The sequence below is a fragment of the Gymnoscopelus braueri genome (assembly GCF_963280865.1).
Source record: "Gymnoscopelus braueri genome assembly, chromosome: 17".
Taxonomy (NCBI): domain Eukaryota; kingdom Metazoa; phylum Chordata; class Actinopteri; order Myctophiformes; family Myctophidae; genus Gymnoscopelus; species Gymnoscopelus braueri.
In genome coordinates, this window is record NC_137617.1 from 21937981 (window position 1) to 21964594 (window position 26614).

The following is a 26614-nucleotide window of genomic DNA, read 5'->3' on the forward strand; positions in this document are numbered from 1 at the left end:
CACACTGCAAAATCCTGAGTGTTAATTCAACTTTGAGAGTATAAAAATGTACCTATAAAAGGTCCACTATTTTTCAGTCCATATCCATTTTCCTATATTACGGAGCGCTTGTCATTATCTCCATACAGGGACTGTTCAGTAACCGGTGGAGGGTGGGGGGTTGGGGACCAGAGACTGTCTAGAATAGATCACAATACCCAAGGCGGGTGACACGGTATGGACAAGATGTATGGCACTGATGCCCCTCAGGACACGGGGACTTGAACAGGCAGCAGCAATTAGAATACCGACTGGCAGGGTGAGATGTCTGGATGTTTCTCAAGGTCAAGCCCTGCAATAGCCACTATACGACTGAGTTAACACACATACTGGATGACCCCCATTCCAGAGTCACAGAGCTCAGAGCAGATTGCCCCCACATTCACACCAGCTGTGTTTACTGTACTGTGTCTATATGGGTGAGATTGGCTGGATTCCCCTCTCTCAGCAGACTCCTACACATGTGCACAACTGTCAAAAGGAAACTGGACGAGCCACACTGTGTGTGTGTGTGTGTGTGTGTGTGTGTGTGTGTGTGTGTGTGTGTGTGTGTGTGTGTGTGTGTGCGTGTGCGTGTGTGTGTGTGTGTGTGTGTGTTATTATGTGAGCTGTAGGAGAGGGAATTTAATTAGACATCATGTTCTTCTCTCCCTCAAACGCCACAGCTAAAGTGCCCTTGAGCAGTAACCCAACCCCCAACTGAACCAGCAGAGGTGCTTAGTGGCCGACAGCTGAAGACTGTGGTTGGGCAGGCTGCAGGTGAGAATATTCAAAATTGTACGAACAAAAAATGGTGAAAAGGAACCAACCCAATGGGTGAAATAAATAGACATACCTCTCAGTAGTTTCACTTAGTAGAATTAACACAGCCATCACCTGCAGCATACAGGTCAATACTCAACGTTCTCCCCCCATGTATTCAGCATGGGGAAGGTAGCCATGCCTGACGTGTTGAGATGGATCGATCAGTAAAACAAAGCTGTGAATGCCGTAGCTCAGAGAGTTCCACATAATTGTCCTCAGAGTCAGTGCCCAGGGAAAACCGTTTCCATGGGGGAAGGGGGATGGGAGAAGGGTTCCCTCGCTCTCTGATTCATGTATGAATGGACTGAGTACTAGGCTACATGATATTGTTGCTTGATAGAGAAGCAGGTGGAAAGAACAAAGGAGGCAACCTGTGTTTCTCACTTTGGATTAATCCACCCCAGCTGAGGATTACACGGCTGGCCACTGGAAGTGAGAAATTACTTTAAATAATTGTATCCCTGGGAGTATGTTTGGACACAGCCATTCTTCTCTCAGTTTTCAGTCTCAGTTTGCTTTACGCTTTTCATAAAAATTTTAACATTCGTGTGTTTAGATTTTTTGGGCTGGCTATATTGTGGGGTTACCATTTATATTTGTTACAGAAGCGTTTGCCTAAACTCTAGAGAAGGACTCAGATGTAGCAAAGTTGTGTTTCAAATGATGACTTTTTGACAGATATCTTTTTGAGAACGTATCAATACAGCAGATATCAAATGTGATTTATTTTTTGTATGAAAATCGTTTTTTGAAATTGAAGTCAGTACATGAAACAAATGTGCAGGAGTGTGTAGGTAGCTTGCACACATGTGGTGTGCACTTGTCCGTGCATACTGTAGGCATGTTTATAGAGAATGTTGAATGCGTGCGTGTGTGTACATTTGTGAGAGCCACACTCAATAGACAACTTATATCTTTGTATTTTCTTTACTTCATACATCTGAGATGACCCGACATCATCTATTGATTAGCCCTTATAATGCAACGGCTGGATTCAGCCAATCTGATAGCGAAAATATGCATTCTAAACCATGAAGCACAGTCAGCAACTGTCAGTGTGCTTAATTGGTCGTTAGCTGACACTTGTTGTAACCACAGAGATGATTAGTTCTCCCTTGTGTTCACCTAAAGAGGCTGATTTATTTCTGTGAAAAGCTAATTTGTAAGAAGAAAAAGAAAAAAATGGAGATAGCATTCTTTATCTATTATGGTTATCCTGATGCATATGACACTTGTGTAGCTATTACATCATTGTTATAAAGTACGATTGTATCGTGTATACTGCTACACTTACAAAATACTGAATTATCAAATACAACATATCACTTTGTACTGTTACTGACCAAGATAGTAGCCACATTTTGGAAAATGTACTTCACAAAATGAATGTCTTGTGAACGTCCTTGTATAAATTGTAAAAGTTGTTGATGTGAAATTGCTCTCTCTGGACTTCCCTGTTGGTTTGAGGAAGTATACAGTCGTAGCCAATGTAGAAGTCTCCGTTCTTGCCTTGAGGCTTGCAATGATCCTGCATTCCTGCTACTGAGATGTTTTCATAGGTCAATAGAACTTCATTTGTATCTTAAAACCTTGAAGGGCTAGACCACTGTAACTCCAAGGTGGAGATCAAAAATTATTGTTCCATTGATTAGAAATCAATGGGGAAAAAAGAAAAATCCAATACAGGCTCCTCATTGACCTACATTGTACAGTGAAGAGCCTCAACTTTCTTTGCGTTTGTTTATAGGCTAAAAGAGCTTCTCCTGAGCCTCTTCACTGTACAATTCAATGGAGAGCATATTATGAATTATCAATTTCTAATCAATGGATCAATTATTTTGTATTTCTTGCCCACCTTTGGAGTTACATCATGGCAAGGTAACTACACAACCCAAACCTCCACCAAAGTGGTCTAGCCCTATAAAGTTTAAGGTCACAAGATATTGGCTTAAACAGCTGGAAACCAGAATATTTAGAACACTTAAAAGTAAGAAAACTAGATTCCAAACAATTGATCCAGCCAAAAGAAAGTAGAAAGTGTAGTTAAACGAAAGACTTGTACAACAGGCTAAATCATGTGTACATAACAATTACAATTACAATAACTATTTATTTTCTGGTTTCCCGAATCGAGGCACAGCTTTCTTTGATTGATTTCCAGATTGATTTCCAGTCTATTGCTGCCTGTAAGTACAAATAGTCTTTAAAGAAGCGAGCAATGAGCAATGACCAACTTGTTTGTTGGCATGGCCCAGCTTTTCAGTGCCTTTTACTCACTATGTCAGTATTTGTCTGTAGTAGGTCAACACTACCAGCGCTAGTAATCAAGTAGCCCTCGAGAAAGAGTTACAGTACCTTTTGAGTTTTATTCAAGTCACTATGGATGTTTTGGTGTGCATGAAGTAATGTAAACTCAAATGGGTCACTTTGATATGATTTCCTTTGAAAAGTACCAAATAAATTTGTCTAGTTATTTAATTTCTCTCTTTAAATGTCCGTAAGATTGTACATCTTTGCTGTTTACTGTAAAGCAACAGAAGCCTATTTGCAATCACCAAATTAAATGCAAATTTTACTTCAATTAAAGTAGTGTGCTCCTTATGATTGATGTGCTAAACAGAGTGTCAGGACTTCCTTTTCACTTTTCTGATATGATGTCTCATCCAGGTCTGTCACAATGATTACATAAACACCTGATAGCAATTATTTGAAATAATCGCAATTACTTTTGCATAATCGTCAGGATCGTTTCCATTTATCTGTATACGTTTATCTGTTGAAAAGAAAAAAAATATTTATTTTGATTATTGATACTGGTTATTGTCAGTAATTTCTTTGTATATTTAAGTTATTTGTTGTGTAATTTTTAAGCGCTGCTGGTCACTTCTGCAAGTGACTTTGTGTGTTTGTACGTACAGTATGTATACGAACAGGTATGTACCGTATGTGTGTGTGTGTGTGTGTGTGTGTGTGTGTGTGTGTGTGTGTGTGTGTGTGTGTGTGTGTGTGTCTGAGTATGGCATTACAACACAAAGCTGCAACTAAACACTAACAGGAGCACTGCACTCACACGTATGCGTGCACTGACGCACGCACGCACGCACACACGCAGACACACACACACACACACACACACACACACACATGCGAACGAACGAACACACACACACACACACACACACACAACACACACACACACACACACACACACACACACACACACACACACACACACACACACACACACACAGGGGCAGATTAACCCTTCGTGGTGCCCGGTGCTTGGACCCGGTTCGGTGCCCCCCGGGAGCGTTTTGTCAACGGGGGGGGGAGGATTGGGGTGTTTATTATTTTTTTCACGCCGTTTGGTGCCCCCCCCAAGGTTGGTGCCCTGTGCTTCAGCACCTCAAGCCCTAAAAGGAAACATAAATGTAATTTTGATTTTAGCCGTTCCAATGTTCAGTGCCAAAACACAAATAAATCGTTAATATTGCCTGCCAAGAACGCATATATGCGTTCTTTAGAATCCATCACTTGACTGCCAAGAACGACTTAATTTTTATTTTATTTTTTTACCCAAAGACCAAGGAGATATGATTTTTCGAAGATCTAGACTCCTATCCACTTCCTTGTTAACTTAAAACTTAAAAATTATGTATCTCGGCTCCTGAGTACTTTTTATTTTTCAATGAAAAATCTGAAATAATTCTGGCAGTCAATCGGTTAATCACAATTATTTGTACCTCAATTATTCATCAATTAAATCTCATAGATCGTGTCCCCAGTAACCACTACCACTCTCCACTGACAGGTAAGCTACGACAGGCATCACTAATTCAATCGACATCTCAGCATGTTCATGAGCAGCTGTGAATATTCACGTATTCTCGTATTCATATGAATACCTGTAATTAATGTATTCCAAACCCCCTACCCAACCTCCTCCCATCTCCAACCAAACCACCCTCCAACCGAGATCCATAAAGGAATGTCTCATTCTCTCTCTCTCTCTCTCTCTCTCTCTCTCTCTCTCTCTCTCTCTCTCTCTCTCTCTCTGGACTTTGCTAAAAATAACATCAGCTAGAGAACAAATGAAGGAGCGGAAGGAGAACACAGCAAGATGTGGGGGTGGGGGGCTCTATCTGCTGGTTGCAGAGTAGAGAGTATGAATGAGAGCTAACACATGTAACCCATTAAAATCACAGCTCAATTAATTTGTGTGTGATTAATGCCGTAGTAACAGCTTGGGGCCATTTCTAGCAAATATATATATATATATATTTATTTTTTTCTTCATGGTAATAGACAATGGGAGTAAAATCATAAAGTGAGTGAAGTATGTATAACATAATGATTAGAGACAGTAAGCCGTTTCTTCCTTCTTTAATCCAAACCAAACCATAGGCCTACTCTGATGAGGTGCATGTTGCAATAAAAACACGTCACAAAAATCTGTACTTTCTCACGAGCAACAACACCATGCGAACGCCATTTTAATAACATCCTTATCCCTTGATGCATTATTATGCATTCAAACTTCATCATATCTCTTTATTGTCGTCACAAAACCCAATGCTTCCGTTGCCAGCCTGAGTTGGCAGTTTCAGTGCCCACTACCAGCCTGCCACCCATTGTGTATACATTTCATTTCATCATTTGGCATAAAAAAAGACAATTGGAAATGTGCATGAGCAGCAACTCCTACACGACAACACTAATTGTCATTTATTCATGAGCCAAGTCGGCTCCTGGCAGTTCAGCAGATGGAAATTAAGCAGATCTGAGAAATCTGGCATAATTATGGCGATAGCCTCCTTTTCTTCACTTCACTGTTTACATACAGTACAGTACAGTGTTCTCTGTCTGTCACTTTGTTTGTTCTCTTTGCTTCAGCTATGAAACTTTATTCATAGATTGCTGGGTTGTTACCACCTCATGTTTAAAGAAATATGGCAGAGACTTAAAGGTTTCATGAGTCATGACATGCTGGTTTACAAAACTTTTGTCGTAAATTGGCCATGATCAGACAGGAAAAAACACTATTCCCTAAGTGCAAGAATGAACAAGAATCCAGTTGAAAGAGGGTTTGTCCACAGAAATGTATTTATTTCCATAGACGTTGACATCTGCATTGCCAATCACAGAGTGTACTTAAATCACAACAACATCACAATATATACAGACAGACATTTCACATAGAACCTCCTCTCTGTCCTCTTTCTTGTCCACTCACAAACAAGCTTCTAAAAACAGCAGGCTTCTTGACCAGCCCTTTTCTCAGTCACACAATCTGTCTTGGTTTAAACACAGAACATTTATCTATTAAACTGCACTTTTACACAAGCTCATAATATGAAATCATTGTTCAACATCCCATTAGCCTCAATATAAGACCACACACATATGTATTCAACCTTCTATGAATGATTTAGACAAAAAGAGAACTTAACTAACATTACTTAATTATTCTTAGATATAAGAGCAGCTGGTTGAATCAGCTGTCTCTGTCTGTTGTGACTCTGGGCCCTATTTACCTTTCATCCTAATGCAGTAGTCGCAGCTTCACACCTGTTCAGAGCAAAAGTTCTCACAGCACTATTTTCTTACCATATAAGGTCTCACAGTCTATTTCTCAATTTAGAATGCTATTCCCACACTGTTATCAACCCTTAATAAATTATATATTCCTGGATATACCATATAACTTCCCCTCTTGGAGGATGATCAATAATCCTCCATAAAAAGGGATATCCAGAGACTTATCTCACTCCTTACTTGAAGGTGATCTCCAAAATCTTTTTTAGACAAACAGATTTTCCTGTGTATTGGTTTAGCATAATAGCGACCCCTCTTGTGGGTTATGGAACTAGTAACAAATCAACGCTTATTTCTCTGTAAACAAATGGAAATGAAAAGCAATCTTCATAGGGTTATCAGTCAAAACACATCATATAACATACTTTAACATGAAATGTTCTTAGTGTTCACGCGCACAGATATGATCTCTGTTCTTTCTTTTTTCGCTTATACTAACAACGCAATGTTTCTGGTAAGCCTCCTTCTTTGAATGTCCATGTTTGCACCTGTAGAATGATCAGTTATTAAAACAAAAGCTGTTCCTCATTGTAGAAAAACTGAAGCCACGAAAAAGACTTTCAACAAGCCACTTCCTTGAAATCACTGCCTTTTTGGGTATTCGCCCACAGCTATTTTCAGCGCTGGACGTAGACAAAGAACATATGGGATTATCCACCCGTGTGTAGTAACCTTCATTTTGCAGATGAAATTTTGTTGAATCTCAAAGGCCAGTAGAACTGAATTCTGAAACATCTAGCTGTCTGCTTGATGTCTGTGGTTCTATAAACCTCCGTCATTCTGCCATCCTGTATTGCTGTGCTGAGCTGTCAAAACCGGACCTCGTCGTGGACGTTTGCAGAGCTGGGTTCAGAAGTTGACCTTCCTGGCACCCCTTCCCTGCTGATACGATGACACAGAGCTGTGTAGATGTTGTCGGATCGAAACGGTAGATCTCAGTAGAAGCAGTGGAGATGCAGTGCAGTGCAGATCGGAGAATCATTTGGGTAGAGCAGCTGTCCTAGCGATATCTTTGGCGTGCTCCTTTTGACATCCCACCGACTCTCCTTGCTGCCACACCGCCATGGTCACCCCTCTGGACTGTCATCATCTCCAAATTCCTCCCACGCCAGTGTCTCCAACTTTCTCCATCTCAATCTGTTCTTAGTCTATAAAAACACTTGGAAAAACTTTCCTACAGAATCTAAACATGTGATGGTGTAAAATCAATCTCAAATTATAGTCTATCATGTTACTTTTTCTAATTTTTCCTCCTCGCTATATTTTCCAAAACAATGATTCCCATTTGTTACTCATACATCAGAACGTTTTAGCATTTTCCTAATAATGAATACAATTTTTACTGTTTCAGCAGCTATTTAACTCTATGTCCTGACAATAATTCAAAATGTGTAGGCCTACTATAGTAATCCCTGTATAAGCGTTCCCCTCTGGATCCTAAATTTTATAATAACTTTTACTCTCAATATTTTCAAAATGTGTACACCTTAATAAATCTATTTTACTTAAGTACAGATTATAATGGTCAATGCTGGTGGTGTCCATCACAAGGGTGTCAGAGCAGTTTAAACAAATGGAACAGACCCCCCTATCTGTCTGCCACCTATTGACTAGCTTACTAACTTTCCTACCATTCGACACTCGGGCATGGGAACTGCTAACCAATTCCCTACCCCAAGATCCATCGCTAAAAATAAACACCCACTGACATTCTAAACACGCCAGGGTCTTTAGGTCTGTTCCCAAAAACTACTCTTATCCACCATTGTAACCAACACCCCCGCACTCACCTTAAATCTCCAAAATGAAACCAAATGTTCCCTCTGCTCCTGATTAGATAAGACAAACAAACAAAATATGTGGTAATTTCAAGTCACAAATGAGCACAGATCTCCTGTTGCATGCTTAAGTATTATAAATATTATCTATTCCTTGGACAAAAAGTTTCAGCTTATTTTTAGCCCCAGTGGTGAGCCATTGAATTAGGTTTTTAGCTCACCATTGAAACTCTGAACATTACTCAATTTGTGATATATAAAAGGATATGACTCAGACCGGGAACTGTTAACAAGTTGTCACTCAATTTAAGGCAAAGTTTTATCTAACATCCAAGCACAACAAAGAAAAGTCTGTATCTTTTCAAGAAAACCTGCAAAGAAAAGGTGTAATACCCCCTCTTAACCATCAGAGGTAAACAATGGTTCTCACTTAAGTCCTTCGGATCTCCTAAAAATAAACCAAAATCTAATGCATTGTAACAAAATATGGATCACAAAGAATCTCTCTGGTGCACATGGCTCAATCCTCCAGTTTAACCTCTAATTATATCCAAAACCTTAATTTTAAAATCAGCTCCATCCGTGCATCACTCATGAGTCAGTTCAACTAAATCATTTGTCTATTAATTAAAGCACGCATGTGTAGCTAATACATCCGTTCCTCAATTTCTAGGCACCTTTTAACAGATCCAAAATATGGCCGTGCCATGCTATCCCCGCCGTGATCAATCTCAGCGTCTCCCCAGAGAAAATACGAACGATTCCGTTTCTTGGCCAAAGTAACGAAAATCTCCCATGGGCGTGCACTCCCAGGTCATATCTCTCAGGAAAAAAGCCTCAATCTTACACAACAGGGACCGCACATCACAACAATACACTAGACCAGCCAAACAATTAAAACTGCCATGAATAAGCACAAAACAGACCGAAATCGTTTCTATCTAATAAAACTTTAGTAGTATTCAATTAAATATTTTTCCACACGGACATCAACAAGGTCTGTAGTCGATCAAATTTAACCCTTGCTTATAACATTCCAATTATATTCCTAAATTCACTTTTTACTGTCCTTTTTTAAATTACTTTAACAGTTCAAAAATATTACTTTCACTATTATTTAGACTATTATTTTGAATAGTTATGTTTCTGTTCAACAATTGACTATCTGCACAATTATTTCACATCTCTCCCCTCTTTCAACACATTCAACAAAAAATGTGTTGAAAACAAAAATGAAACCCTCCAACCCCAAAAAACAGCACTGGGTCTAAGCTATCTCAAGCACACAGCGGCACCGAAAAACTCTCAATATCCAGGCGTAAAAATAAATAAAACAAAATAAAATAAAACCACCCAACCTTCCCAAGACACAGATCACAACAACCACAGACCGCGCCCCCCCCCAGGGAAAAAAATCGTGCGTGTCAACAAACAACACACACACACACACACACACACACACACATATACAGTCACCTCTCCTAAAACACCAAAATAATCACATAACTTTTAGCAAAAACACCTTTGGAAGGCAGGCAATTGTTACAAGCACAAGTCATGCTGTTATAACCGAAAACATAATTACATCAGTTAAAGCTGATTTTGTGTTCTATAAATAACAATACTAGACTTCCCAACAACACAAAGACACACTCAGTACAAGACCAACATACAATGAGACAAACATCACCTTCTCCTCACACACTCACATACACCCAAAACTAACATTACCAACCACACAACAAAGACACAAAACAACATTACCGCGTCACCACCGCCAGTAAACAAACAAAGACAAGACCAGCTTCACAACGTGAAGAACACCAAACACAGAATCAACATCAAGCTAGCATCAACACTGCCATTTTGAAATGAAATAGCATTACCACGAAAGTGATAATCCAAGATAAGTAGTACACAGCCGAAAAGCCATGACACCAAAGAGTCGCGTTCACCAAGAAGGCCGAAAAGCCACCACAAAATGAAACACAGAAGTCAGGAAAATCAGCAGAACCACAGGTCTACTCCACCATCACCAGAAAGCAAGAAAAAAAAGAGATGAAAACGCCTTCTCACCGCCAATCAAAACAAGTCAAAACACCCCTTATCATCAACATCATCATCATCATCATCATCATCATTTAAAAAGACATCTTAAACGCCCTGGAAAAAGCATCGTGTTTAACCAACGAGCCGGTGTATAAACGCCTGATCAGAGCCGAGTACCGATAACCGGTGTCTTAGCTTTAATTCCATAAAAATAGTAACACTTTAAAAGTCGAGACTATAGCAGGAAATGTAAAGGCCATATGAGCCCCGCCTTCCATCCCTACCCTAAGGGCCTACAGGATTTAAGAGATTACATAAGCAGTAAATGTACTACATTAAGGCCAGGAAGTAAAGGCCACGTAACCAATTTTTGTCGTTTAAATGTATGCAAAGCGCCACATACATGTAACCGACCCCACCTGTCAGAACCGGAATCCGTATCATCATTGCACAGGAAACAGCGAGAAGCCTCCGTCGGATCATTAAAAAACCAAAATACAGATTCTTTGCACCCAGTCAACAAAAGAAACAGATGCCACTATAAAATGAGATCGTCTCCCGGATGACACAGGGCCCCGTGGTTGCCAATTATGTCGTAAATTGGCCATGATCAGACAGGAAAAAACACTATTCCCTAAGTGCAAGAATGAACAAGAATCCAGTTGAAAGAGGGTTTGTCCACAGAAATGTATTTATTTCCATAGACGTTGACATCTGCATTGCCAATCACAGAGTGTACTTAAATCACAACAACATCACAATATATACAGACAGACATTTCACATAGAACCTCCTCTCTGTCCTCTTTCTTGTCCACTCACAAACAAGCTTCTAAAAACAGCAGGCTTCTTGACCAGCCCTTTTCTCAGTCACACAATCTGTCTTGGTTTAAACACAGAACATTTATCTATTAAACTGCACTTTTACACAAGCTCATAATATGAAATCATTGTTCAACATCCCATTAGCCTCAATATAAGACCACACACATATGTATTCAACCTTCTATGAATGATTTAGACAAAAAGAGAACTTAACTAACATTACTTAATTATTCTTAGATATAAGAGCAGCTGGTTGAATCAGCTGTCTCTGTCTGTTGTGACTCTGGGCCCTATTTACCTTTCATCCTAATGCAGTAGTCGCAGCTTCACACCTGTTCAGAGCAAAAGTTCTCACAGCACTATTTTCTTACCATATAAGGTCTCACAGTCTATTTCTCAATTTAGAATGCTATTCCCACACTGTTATCAACCCTTAATAAATTATATAGTCCTGGATATACCATACTTTAATTAATTTAAAAGTATTTATCATGGTCCTTCAAAGGTGTATTAAAAGGTTTTAACTGAAAAATCCACTCCAGTGAGCCATCTCTGTGTTCTGAGGCCTTTTCAACCGCAATGAAAAAAACCTATTTGCCTGCGGGTGTCGCTGTTGAGGGATTTTGCCTGTCAATCATTTGGGGAGGGGCGGGGAGGAGAGGGGGCGGGTTAAAGGACTGTGACTGAAACAGAGGACTAGGGCCCCTACAGTTGCTGTAGTAGAGCTGGCACACTATATTCACCTTATTCCTGGTAACGCCCACTGTGGGCCTGGCCATGCCCACTGTGGGTGCGGCCAGGTAGGGGAGTAGGGAAGGTGGGGAGCCCAATTCACCATATTCACACGGCGGCCATTTTTCTATTAAGTTAATGAAATAATGCCACCCCGGGTGGCATTTCTTCCCCAACCGCAATTATGAAGTGAGAGCAAAATATTTTACACTAGCTGCAGACGAGAGAGGGAGGCTTGGGTGATGCCGGGATAGAGGGCATTGCAGTAATCGAGGCGAGTTGTAATAAAAGCATATATCACCCTTTCAAAGTTACTAAAAGATCAAAAAGGACTTAGCCTTGGATAAAAGCCGTAATTGGAAGAAGGAAGATCTTATAACAGCATTTATCTGCTTATCACATTTAAAATCACTGTCCATTATGACACCAAGGTTTTTTGCACTGGGCTTCACATAGGGAGTCAGGGGGCCTAAGTCAGGGTGAGGCATCTTGCCAGCAGTATACCGGTGTATAAAACATGACCTCGGTTTTCCTTTCATTACAATTAGAAAAATGTAAGGCCATCCAGGCTTTGATGTCCACAAGACAAGTCAAGCAGTGGCTTCAGTGCATTGGCGTCATTTCTTTTCAGAGGTATATATATTTGGGAGATCATCCACATAAAAATTGAAGGTGATGCCATATTTTTTCATGATGGAGCCTAAGGGGAGGAGGTAGAGAGAGAAAAGAATGGGCCCAAGGATTGATCCCTGCAGGGGACCCCACATGGCAGGGATGTTGAAGCCGACGAAGAGCCACCACAGCTGACTGAGAAGCTTCTCCCAGACACTTAAGACCTAAACCATTCTAGGGTAGTACCCTTTATGCCAACACAGTGCTCGAGGCGCGAGATAAGGATGCTATGATCCACAGTGTCAAAGGCCGCTGTGAGATCTAAGAGCAAAGGATGCTATGATCCACAGTGTCAAAGGCCGCTGTGAGATCTAAGAGCATAAGGATGGCTGAAAATGTTAAAAGGTTCTATGACATTCATTTTCACTTTTTCTATTTTTTATGTTTTTTGGGGGGTTTATGACCTCAATTAAACCCTAAAAGATTGAACTTTGAACATTCAGTGGATTTTCTGTGGTCTGGGGTTTTCTGAATAATTAGACTGAAATGTAATACAGCCTCAAACTGGTGAAAAGCAGCAGAGCATATAGCAGCCCACTGAGCCATAGTCGTCTATTAGACCTCCGTCTAAAACTGGGTTATAATTGGTCTAAAAGTGAAAGTTTTTTCAACGTCTATTCTTAGCCTAGACGTTGATTAGCTGTTTTTTAAGCGTCTAAATTTAGACCGTCTATATTATAGACGTCATTTCAACGGCTATGATATAGACGGTCTATATATAGACGCTTAAAAAACAGCTAATCAACGTCTAGGCTAAGAATAGACGTTGAAAAAACTTTCACTTTTAGACCAATTATAACCCGGTTTTAGCCTAGACCTTAGACGTTTTTTAAACGTCTAATAGCCCGAAAAATGCTCAGTGGGAGTGATTGAAGGGTCAAAGGTGGGGGGTGAAGTGTTAGCTGTTAGCTCTAATGGTGGCAATTTTATCTACAAAGAAGTTTAAAAAAATTACAAGTCTCAGGAGAGGCTTCAAGGCCAGTGGGTTGGGGGGGTATTAAGAAAACTGTTGATAGTGCTAAAAAGAACACAAGGCTTATGACAGTTATTTCAAATAATGTCAGTAAAGTGCTTAGTTTTCTCAGATTTCTATTTTCTGATAAATACACCAACTCTCCTTAATACTACCACCGCCAGGCCCGTAGCCTACGGACCGATAAATCCAACCGTAAAGCGCCGATCCCGTAGCCTACGGGCTGTGGTGCTTTTTCATTTTTTTCTAACTACAACATGGCGGCTCCGTTTGACACGTGGTTTTCACTGGTAGACGCAGGGAGATCTCTGCGATGTATACAAACAGTGCACAGCTCAATCTTAAGGATTTTAACGAGGTCTATGGCGACGTGAAAAAACTAAACACTAAAACGTTGGCACTGGTGAGTACATTATGAGATTAACCTCTGGCGGTCAATGTGTTAAGGATGTCAAGGGAGATTTGTAGCTTGTTTTTTTTTCCATTTGCGTTCAATTTCCATTTACCATTTGAAAAGGTAAACATGAAGGATACATTAAGGTAAACATAAAAGTAAATACATAAAAGGGAGGGGTCAAAAAAAACAAAGGCCATGAAAACAACAGCTGACCAATGTAACAATCCAAAAGTTATATTTTTGGAAAAATCCCAAACTTACTGCACGTCTGAACTATTTTAAGACTCAAGAATCATACCAAAATTACACCTACAAACACAGAGGGACCTTTTATTAAAGATGTACAATTTGTTGAATACTTTCAGCGTCAATTGATTGATAGGTCATGGTCTATAGATGAAGAGAAGCTAGGTGGACATATTATTGTCTTTGTTTGTATTTGTTCTATTCTCATTTTCCACTTCTGTGTGTGTGTGTGTGTGTGTGTGTGTGTGTGTGTGTGTGTGTGTGTGTGTGTGTGTGCGTGCGTGCGTGCGTGCGTGCGTGCGTGCGTGCGTGCGTGCGTGCGTGCGTGCGTGCGTGCGTGCGTGCGTGCGTGCGTGCGTGCGGTGGGGGGGTTATGCCAGTGAGAGCAGCTGGGTCTATGTGACTCACTAATGAAAGAGTGCAGAGATGATATACTATAGACACTTGAAATACGCAATATCAAACACACACACACACACACACACACACACACACACACACACACACACACACACACACACACACACACACACACACACACACACACACACACACACACACACACACAGGCGCATGCACACACAGTATCATAGCAGGAGGCATACGCTATCTTCAATGCACACACCCACATACTGTACCAGAGAACTAGCTGTACTTTAGTCAGGGATATCCATTTAAAATATACTTAATAGAGACAGTAAGCAGCTTCATCCTTCCAGAGATGTCCACGAGTCTCTGAGCTCGAGTCCGAGTCAAGTCTCAAGTCTTTGAGGCTCGAGTCGAGTCAAGTCTCAAGTCTTTGAGGGTTGAGTCGAGTCGAGTCCGAGTCAAGTCTCGGGTCTTTGAGGCTCGAGTCGAGTCGAGTCTCAAGTCTTTGAGGGTTGAGTCGAGTCGAGTCCGAGTCAAGTCTTTGAGGGTCGAGTCCGAGTCAAGTCTCGAGTCTTTTTAAAGTCTTTTAAAAAAAAAAAAAAATGGGGGGGGGGGGGGGGGGGCATAAATGTAAAAGTATAGACAGGTCATAATAAATCACATTAGATTCACAGATTAGAGATTTTATGTATTTTCCCCACAATTTATTTTCATTCAAATGAAATGTGATTGAACTTGCACTAATAATGACTTTAGTTGATTTTTCACTCTTTAAAATATAGTATTTCTTAATTATTAATAATTACAGCTTGTAGATTGGCTATTTTCATGATTTTTAATTGTTTTTAAATAATAATAAAAAAGGAACATACAAGATTTCCACCGACAGCGATAATATATAGCCAATATGGTTCTGTATCAGTATATGAGTCAGTTTTTGCAGATTTCATTCTAATTGGCTACTATGCCTGCATATGAATTTCATGGGCCTGGGTAGGTCACCCTGGCTTGGCGGAGATATGCCCTGTTGCGCACACTCGACTCCGCACAGCAGTCCAACAGCAGAGCAGGTGAAAGCAATTCACTTAAACGAGGGCTGTGTTGCGCACCAAAAAACTGTCTAAATGTGGATCCCCAGTTCAAATATGATTCTTTTGGGGGGTCACGGCCTGAAAAGGTTTGAGAACCACAGCTTTTATGCAGTGAACATTACATGAGCGTAGCGTTTACCGTGGTGAAGTGTTGAATATTCACCCAGCTGGGTTTAACGAAATGAAAATCCGATGTTTCCTAAACGTGCTGTCACAGATGATCCGACCATCTTATAAAAAATGTAAGCATATGCCAAGATAACTGAGGTTATATAGCTGATTCTGAGCTAAACATATTTGTTTAATTTCGAAGTTTTTATATTTAAACTTTATGATGAAAGGCCGCGGCGGCCACACACATAGCAGCTGTTGCGCTCGCCTCTCCATGTTTACGTTAATGAGCAGCATGAAACAGCTTGACTGAAGCCGGCTCCGCGCAGCGCCCACTGGAGCGGAGGTTTCTTTGCGGGGGGGGGGGACAGGGGAGTGGAAGTTTTTTGGGCATTTCATTCATTTATTTGTCCAAAAAATAAACATAAAATAAAGATTGTCCACGAGTCTTTGAGGCTCGAGTCGAGTCAAGTCTCACGTCTTTGAGGCTCGAGTCGAGTCAAGTCTCAAGTCTTTGAGGGGGGAGTCAGAGTCGAGTCGAGAGTCTCGTTTTTGGCCACTCGAGTGCGACTCGAGTCCGAGTCCCTAACTCGAGTCCCCATCTCTGCATCCTTCATTAAATCAAACAAAACTCTGATGAAGTACATGCTGTAAGCACACACGCACACCCGCCTGTCTTAATGCATTAAAGCAATCATTAACAAGTCACCGCCAGGTCAGGTAGGTTATTGGCCTCCTGGTGGCGCTATAATAGGCCAATGTGAAAAGGGTGCCATTTATTCCTAGGCCGTGCACGGCAATCGGACACTGCATGCATGATTTGAGGCATTTTGTTCTAAAAATTTGTTTTGTTAAATTTGACCTGCTGGTGGCGCTATAACAGGCCAATGTTAAAAGGGTGGCATTTGTTCCTCAACGTAGTGCAAATGTGCGTTCAAAGTTTCACCGCAATCGGACGCTGCGTTCATGATTTGCTGCATTTTGTTCAAAACGGGACACTCCTGCAAACATTACATGTCAATGTTAGCCAATCAGGATGGAATATGAAAAATCAAACAGATCCGTCTTGATCACATGACTATAGAGATCATGTGTACCGATTTGCGTGAAATTTTGATCAAATCTGAAGGCTTAATATAAAAAAAATTGTTTTACATAAGTCTGCCTCCTGGTGGCGCTATAAAAGGCAAATGTGAAAAATGCAGAGCAAAGGTTTTTCCTTGGCCTCTAGAGAGTGTGCAAATACATTTGAGAGACAATTTTTGCGAATCAGGATGGAATATGAAAAATCTGAAATTAGCCGTTTTTTAAAATTACTATAGAGATACTGTGTACCGATTTGGGGGATTTTTGGCCAAAATCTATAGGAGTACTGTTCAAAAATGTGTTTTGCACAAATCGGCCTCCTGGTGGCGCTATAAAAGGCCCAGGTGAAAAATTTGGGGCAGAGGTTCTGCTCTGGCATCCAGGGAGTGTGTGTGCACAGTTTCTCTGCGATCAAGCCAACGGTGCCGGAGATTAGCTGTACACAAAATGACAGAATGACGGACGGACACACGGACACACGGACGGACGGACAGGGGGTAAAACATACTCTCTCGCCATGCCTTTCGGCCTGGCGGAGACAATAATTGATGTGTATTGTTTAGAACTAGATGTTCAGGCCACGTTGGGTAACGTACCATGTGATGTAACACCTATATATGTCATCTAATAATATATTAGATGTTCAGACCACTATGAAGACTTCACATGTAGATTTTCATAATTTTTTAAAAAATTTTTTTAACATTTTGACATTTTGTGTGACTTTTTTTGTGACATTCACCCAAATGCCAATTTTAATATACGATGATCACACCTCAATTATTTATGATTCAGTTTGTGGAGCTCGGTCAGTTCGTACCTCTACTTCGTACCTCTACTCGGTACTTGAGTGATTATGTACTGCACTGCACTTAAATGGCTGTTGAATGAATGCATGAATGCTCCTAGTTATCAGCTTTATCGTTTATTTCTTTGTTTTTCTTTTTCAAGTTAAATGAGGCCTTGTGTCAAAGATGACCCAAGATGATTATAAACACCATGTCACGACCAAGGCTAGGGAAACAATTAACTCAAAAACCGGCAGCAGCAAAACATTGGCAGCCTTTTTCAAGCTACAGGATAGCTTCAGGGTGGGCCAACAGCCAAAACAACAAACAAAAGGAAACTAAACACAAACAACCTAAAATTACCTAATCAAATCAAAATGCAAACAATGAACCTAACTCCTAATCAAAAAACATGAGAAAACAGATTACACATAAAAGCTATACCACCCCTACCAAACCTGGGCTGTTAAAATCAACAAACACTTCAATCAAAACCTTTCACTAAAAGTATCAGTTTATCTGGAAGGCTGGCTGGGGGTGAAAACCCGACTTTTTAAACTTCTGTGCGTGCGTGCGTGCGTGCGTGCGTGCGTGTGTGTGGGTGTGTGTGTGTGTGTGTGGGGGGGGGGGGGGTGAGGGGTCTATGTGACTCATTAACGAAAGAGTGCAGAGATGATATACTACTAACTAGACACTTGAATTACGCAATATCAAACACACACACACACACACACACGCGCGCGCGCGCACACAGTGTCATAGCATACGCTATCTTCAATGCACACACCCACATACTGTACCAGAGAACTAGCTGTACTTTGGGATATCCATTTGAAATATACTTAATGGAGACAGTAAGCAGCTTCATCCTTAATTAAACCAAACAAAACTCATACATCATTGATGAGGTACATGCTGTAAGCACACACGCACACCCTCTAGCCTGTCTTATTGCATTAAAGCAATCATTAATAATTGATGTGTATCGTTTAGAACTAGATGTTCAGGCCACGTTGGGTAACATACCATGTGATGTAACACCTATATATGTCATCTAATAATATATTAGATGTTCAGACCACTATGAAGACTTCACATGTAGATTTTCATTATTTTGTTACATTTTGACATTTTGTGTGACTTTTTATGTGACTTATTTTGGTGACATTCGCCCAAATGGCAATTTTAATATAAGATGATCACACCTCAATTATTTATGATTCAGTTTGTGGAGCTCGGTCAGTTCGTACCTCTGTACTTGAGAGATAATGTACTGCACTTAAATGGCTGTTGAATGCTCCTAGTTATCAGCTTTATCGTTTATTTATTTATTTCTATTTTTCAAGTTAAATGAGGCCTTGTGTCAACCCCTCCAAACCTGGGCTGTTAAAAAGAACAAACACTTCAATCAAAACCTTTCACAAAAAATATCAGTTTATCTGGAAGTCTGGCTGGGGGTGGAAACAGACTTTTTAAACCCCCTGCTGGAAGGCTGGAACAAATCAACTCCCTGGAACAGCCTCACACTCATTCGAATCAGCACACCTGCAGCCATCGCGCACAGAGCGACATCCAGGCACAGAACAAGAGTAAAACCCATACAATTATAAAATGAAACACACAGCTTGTGGATGAAGCTGCACAAATTCACTTTCAGTTAAATTACCAGTTATTTATTTGCTGGTGCAGACAGTGGTGCCGTGGTTCTGTTTCATGACGTCATGGACGTACGAGTTGCGTTTGGTCTACTTTTGAGGAGACAGACATACTGTACGCAGACAAAACCTGTTCTAGACTGGTTGGACTATAGATTTTTCTCTGATCATGGATTTTTTTTTAGCATCAACCAAATTTAAAGAATCTCCAACGATCCCTGACTTCCAGGACTCGACTCTTCATCACAGACCTCTTCAAGACTATACCCATGACACTCCACCTCCAGATTATCATCAGAACGACCTCCAGGATTCCTATCATCAGGATTCTAACAGCTCTCTCTCAACACTACCCAGACCCATACTCCTTTGGCTTGAGCTACTAGTTGCCTTGAACCACCTCAGAATGTTTTTCTCCTGTTTATTACAAGCGCACAAAGCAGTCAATTACAGGCATGCATCCTTTGAAATATTTAGCTATCCCTTGTCTTACTGTGAAACATGTGCCATCAAATAATTAACTTCAATTCCTAGACCAGTAACAATAAAATAACTAGAAAAAGTGCTCCTCGGAGCACAGGTCTCCGCCAGGTCAGGTAGGTTATTTTGGCCTCCTGGTGGAGGCAAATGTGAAAAGGGTGCCATTTCTTCCTAGGCCGTGCACGGCAATCGGACACTGCATTCATGATTTGAGGCATTTTGTTCTAAAAATGTGTTTTGCAAAATTTGACCTGCTGCTGGCGCTACAACAGGCCAATGTTAAAAGGGTGACATTTGTTCCTCAACATAGTGTGAATGTGCGTGAAAAGTTTCACCGTAATCAGACGCTGCGTTCATGATTTGCGGCATTTTGTTCAAAACAAGCCACTACTGCAAACTTTAGATGTTAATCTTAGCCAATCAGGAAGGAATATGAAAAATCAAACAGATCCGTCTTGATCACATGACTATAGAGATCATGTGTACCGATTTGCGTGAAATTTGGATGAAATGGGAAGGAGTAATATAAAAAAAAATGTTTTACATAAGTCGGCCGACTTAGTCGGCGCTATAAAAGGCAGATGTGAAAAATGCAGGGCAAAGGTTTTTCCTTGGCCTCTAGGGAGTGCGCATACAAAGTTTTATACAGATCGGTGCAGTTATAGGTAAAAACACGAATCGGCCTGTTATAGCGCCACCATGAGGCTGATTTAAAAAAATTAAGTGGCCTTTCTTCCTCGACATAGTGGGAATGTGCATGCAGAATTTCAGGGAAATTGCATGCTGTGATCATGATTTGAGGCATTTTGTTAAAAACGGAGCACTCCTGCAAACTTTGGAAGCCATTTTTAGCCAATCAGGATGAAATATGAAAAATGTGAAATACAGGTTTCGTTTAATGACTATAGAGATACTGTGTACCGATTTGCGTGATGTTTGGACAAAATATGTAGGAGTACTGTCGAAAAATTTGTTTTAGAAAAAGCGGCCTCCTGGTGGCGCTATAACAGGCCCATGTGAATCATTTGGGGCAAAGGTTCTGAATTGGCATCCAGGGAGTGTGTGTGCACAGTTTCGCTGCGATCAAGCCAACGGTGTCGGAGATTAGCTGTTCACAGATGGACACACACACACACACACGGACGGACGGACAGGGTGCAAAACATACTCTCTCGCCATGCCTTTCGGCCTGGCGGAGACAATAACAGGATTATTTCATGTCATTTCATGCAATTTCCATAGTTAACCGCCTTACCATATAGCCTACCCCACTTTGAAAGTGGATTGACTGCAACAGGGGCACCCCACACACAATAACGGCATGTCAAAGTGTTTAATTATTTTTGGCCTAAACGGCCCCTCATACATGTCAGTATTGAAATTGCTGCAGAAATGTAGCTGCGAGAGATTTCCATAACCTCTACTCGTATATATATTGAGGGCACATTACTATAAGCCCTTGCAAAGGTTTTCCCATCGAATACAGGTAAGATGTGAAGTTTCGCGGTGCAAGCTGTCACTGGCATCACTGGCATGCGAACAAATGTGTAATCAGTGGGACTGGGAACAGGTGCGTGCACCACCCCGTCAGATCACCCTTTCAGAGCAGCACATTAGGTATCTGGTCAGGCATAGTGTTAGACTCAGGTGCGTAGGGTGGGTTCTAACGTGGACCGGGCAAGATTCTTAATGACTCCCCCCTTCCCCCCGGCCCCACACCCACTGCGTCGCGGGCATGTACGCGCGCGAAGCGTGAGCGATTTTTTTGCTTAATTAATTCATTAAATGACCATAAAACAACATTAACAACACTCTACCCATCCCTCAGTGTGTTCCATCCTCAAATGTTTTACTTAAGTAAAAGTATCAAGAAAACTTTTTTTTCACATTTGAAAACTTGTGAAATGGGACCTTCTGCATAATGAGTAGCCTACTTTTACTTTTGGTACTTTAAATACATTTTGATACCAATACTTTTCTACTTTTACTCGAGTACATTTTGAATACCTTACTTTTACTTGTAACAGAGTATTTTTACATCGCAGAATTGATACTTTTGTTTAAGTAAAACATTTGAGTACTTCATTTAGACACTTCAGCTCAGAAATAACCAGACCGTAATGAACCATTAACCATTTATTACCATATAGCTGTTACCATATGTGCAATGATATTGCATCCAAAGTTTGGCGATGTGACTCTGCTCATGTGATATTACAGATTCCTGTGCAAACATGTCACAGATCATTCCATCACAACCCCCAGAGCAGAGCATTCAATTCAATTCAATTCAATTAAAGTGTCAAATCACAAAGTTGTCTCAACACTTTACATGTAGAGAAGAGACCCGACAATCCCACCCTGAGCAAGCAATTTGCGACAGTGGCAACGAAAAACTCCCTCTTAACTGGGAGAAAACGTCAGGCAGACCCTAGGCTCTAGGGTGGCGGCCTTCTGCCTCGACCGTGTCGGGGGAAAAGAGAGAGGGAGAGACAGAGGAGAGACAGAAAGCATGAAACATAAAATGCAGTTTAACATAACATTGAACCTTCAATGCATAATTAAACAACCACAACATAGTACAATCCAAAAACGCAGTACAATACACAGAATCATAGAACCACAGAGTACAATACACAGAATCATAGAACCACAGTACAAACACAGAATCAACCTATAGAACCACAGTACAATACACAGAATCAACCAATAACAATATGAACTAAAGCCACAGGGAGGAGGCCGGGGAGGTGGAGGGAATTTGAAAACCTACAGCTGTACAACCGGCACTGACAGCCACGCACGTAGAATGAACAGAGAACAGAGGCTGCTTAAATGAACCGCCTGAGATGCACTGTGGGTATGAGGGCGTGAGTGAGTTAGCTGTAGCAAATGAGAATGACAAGGGGTTGAACGTATGCCTTAAAGGAGTACAACTGAATAAGCTTGTTAGCGAATGGGGGGGTACGGGGAGTATGAATGAAGTATATAAACATTCTGCCTTCCGTGTCTACATGAACTAACGTTTACACTGAATTTCATTTAGACACTTCAGCTCAGAAATAACCAGACCGTAATGAACCATTAACCATTTATTACCATATAGCTGTTACCATATGTGCAATGATATTGCATCCAAAGTTTGGCGGTGTGACTCTGCTCATGTGATATTACAGATTCCTGTGCAAACATGTCACAGATCATTCCATCACAACCCCCAACACGCGCTCACTTGCAGTGAGCAATACAGAGCCACACCTTAACCTATATGAGAATGTTTATCAGTTAAAGCATCAAAGTGACGCACTTCATTTAATCCATTTGATATAAATGAATATATTACATGAATTAACTATGTGAGTGTCAGCGCTGACACATTTCCTTTAAATGCATACGAAGATGCCCTTCACATCTAAAAGCCGACATTCTGCGCCTGCAGCAACTATTAGATGCACATTTGGCAAAACACAACTGTGTTCTGATGTTAAAGGAAATAAACTATGAAATTATGAATAACTATGTGTATAGACAGACGGTACTGTCTAATTCCTTCTATATGATGGCAGCCATGCGAACCCTTTAGGCAAGTCCCGCTCGCCCGAACGGTGACCTGATATAGAAGGAATACACTACATTTCAGACAGACGGTACTGTCTAATTCCTTCTATATGATGGCAGCCATGCGAACCCTTTAGGCAAGTCCCGCTCACCCGAACGGAGACCTGATATAGAAGGAATACACTAGATTTCTAGTGACCTACCATATAGACAGACGGTACTGTCTAATTCCTTCTATATGATGGCAGCCATGCGAACCCTTTAGGCAAGTCCCGCTCGCCCGAACGGAGACCTGATATAGAAGGAATACATTTACCTATCTAAGCCTACCACTTAAGGTATACGTGAGACCACCAACACGACCAATACCTTAGGTTAATTGTGCCTACCACGTGAGGTATACGTGAGACCAAACACGACCAATACCTTGGGTTAACTGTGTCTACCAACCTAAACCACTGAGAATATGAAGACCAACTATACTATAAAGTTACATAACATCATAATACCACACTATAGCGTACGTGAGACCATAATACGACAGATGCTATAGTGTTTTACCTGACCCCCAACCTGCGCTCTGGCAGGAGCACATACTTGACATGACATCAATTATGCAACTCCTGATTTATTTCATAATTGATCATACATTTACACTCATAGCTTTTTGAGCTGCGAGAATTTCATCCGTATTTAACGGATATAACGTTCATAAGCAGCAGATGACCAACGACCCATGGCTTTCAGTGTGAATGATGGAACCAAAGATGATGCTGAATTGCAGCACCAATCCGAAAGGAGTGAACAACTTGGGGCAAGTCCACATCTGCAGGCATCCTGCTTCCTGGCAGCGAACCGAGCCTTGACATGGCCCTCCCAACATCCGAACAAGGTTCATCTCCCCCAGAATTTAACCGCCGTTGAAGGTAGCGAGACATAGAAGAGAACGGACAAAAGCGGTATCAGTTCTTACAAAAATGTATATTCCATTAGAATAAAGCGGTATCAGTTCTTACAATAATTGATATTCCATAAGAATAATTAACTGATTTAGAGTGCTTTAGAGGAATTGAAACATGTGACTGAAAGAGAAGACAGGAATGGAAATGTCATGCAAGGGGTTAAAGCTTTCAGTGCAAGAAATGTATTCCCCACATCTAAGAAACCCATAAGATACTGATAGAAACTGCTTCCAAATAATATCTACATTAGTTAAGATTCTTTCCTCCGCTTAGTAATTACATAACTTCTCGCAGCTAGCTGCGTTCATCGACACATGAGCCGAGTGATCCAAAGCTACTTTTGAGTCAAATCATGCATTAACTTTTCACAAAATTTCACTATCACAATCCCAACATAGAATGGAGCGATTTAAACACCCATGTAATAAGTTCAATATAAAGCGACCATCCCAGAATACTTAAATGTCCGAGATCATTAAACGATCCATACCATTTGACATACTCCTGGATTTTATGGACGCCGTTTCCTCTCATGACTTCGGCAGAAGTAGATCCAGTTATACCACCAAGGTGATCTTGAGAACTGCTCGGCAATGACCATATCGCTGAAGTAGTTATGAAGACCGGCAGCAACCCACAACCTGAACCTTCCCAGCATCCATGATGGACAGAAGTTCATGCCATCGTCAGAATTGGATCACCAAAATGGGCGGTTGCTCAAGAAACATAAAACAGAAGCAGAATAAGTTTAAGCAATGAATGAACATCCCTTTACAAAGACATGTTTAAGCTAAAAGTGAAGGTAACATGCAAGTTAGCTCATCAAACAATGAATCCGATCCATAATGCTAGGAATTGAAGCAGCAGAGAATCAGATTAACCTTTGTATGCCCTCTAAATGGCACCCCCTAGAGATAATTACAGTTAAAACAATCACCCCATTCACAAGCTTCAATCCACAATGAATAGAAATAGCTACCATTATCTGCTCTCCTTCCAACTACTTCCATTAACCCTTCTTACATATACTACGATCCTTACCTCACATTACCTGTTAAGCTTTTGACTTGAATAGCAGTACGGTGTCAATGCTACATAATGATATACAACAGCCCCTTTTAGTAGTAGAATCAGTAGCTCGCACTTTAGAACTAACAGAAACCCAACCTGAACCTTCCCGGCATCCGTGATGGAAAGAAGGTCATGCCATCTGTCACGATGAGCTGACGAACAAACAAGGTAGGACCCAAACGCAGGACACAGACACAGATGGTACTGGAAACGAGGATTTTACTGACAAACACAGGAAACAATACGAGCAGGAACGAAAACCAGAACCCTCAGACACAGAGGGAAAACACACAGGACAGAGGTACAGGTAGCACACCATAAACAATACAATGTCCGAACACAGGGCACCGGCTGGGAGGGATTAATAAAGTAAAGTCATTAGGCACAAGGGCCACCAGCCGCGAGAGCCGCGGACTACAAAGGCTCAAAACCGACTCACAACAGGCACAATGTTAGTGACGAGAGGGGGGGGCGGGGCCGGAGGAGAGGCGAAGCCCGAACTGTGACAGTACCTCCCCCCCACGGGACGACTTCCAGGCGTCCCAGAACCAGAATGGGGGGGGGGGGCAGAGAAGCGAACCAGAGCCTCCGGTGGGGAGAGGGCAGAGACAGAACTGGGGGGGGGGATTGGGGTTGCCAGGGCTCTGCGCGGAGGATTTCGGCACAGAGGGCGCAAGCAAGACCAGGGGGGGGGGGGGGGGTGGCGGGAGACAGGACAGGAGGAAAGAGAAGACAGGAGGAAAAACAGGAGGCAGAGGAGGTGAGCCAAAACCAAAACTGAACGAAAAACTACCTTAAGAAAAGGCGCAGAACAAAACAAGAACTTAACTTTGTTCACTTCTTGGGACGTGGGGGCCTCACCAGGCAGTTGTTAATGTGGTGGTCCCCCACGCCACAGTAGAAACAAAGACCTAATCGGCTCCGCCGTTCCTTTTCCGTCTCCAACTCGCTCGGGGACCCGAGCGCGGCGGCGAGTGGCTCCGGCGGGACCTCCCACCCGGGAGACGGAACAGACGGCACCGACGGGGCAGAACATGGACGAAGAGACACGGCCGGAACATGAATCTGACGAGGTGGCACGGCAGGGACAGGACACGGACGAGGCGTGGAGCGGTGGCGCGTCGGGGCGACCCGCCGACGCGGGGCTCTCACCCGCTCGCGGGGGAAGTGGCCACTCTCCGCCGACAGAGACCTTGGACGGCGAACGTTCTCGCGGATCCGAGGACGGGGAGGAGACCACTCCCGTGGAACTGGAGAGGACGAAGAGAACGACGCCTCCGAGGAGGAAGATGCCTCGGGATGCACGCCCGAACTCGGCTCGCTGGAAGAGCCGC

The 26614-nt window shown here is 41.7% G+C and overlaps 1 protein-coding gene across 1 annotated transcript in view; it reads left to right on the forward strand.

Annotated features, from left to right (window-relative positions):
- LOC308104573 (arf-GAP with dual PH domain-containing protein 1-like) overlaps positions 1 to 26614 on the forward strand; it is a 296968-nt gene that overhangs the window by 178093 nt on the left and 92261 nt on the right. The window lies entirely within an intron of this gene.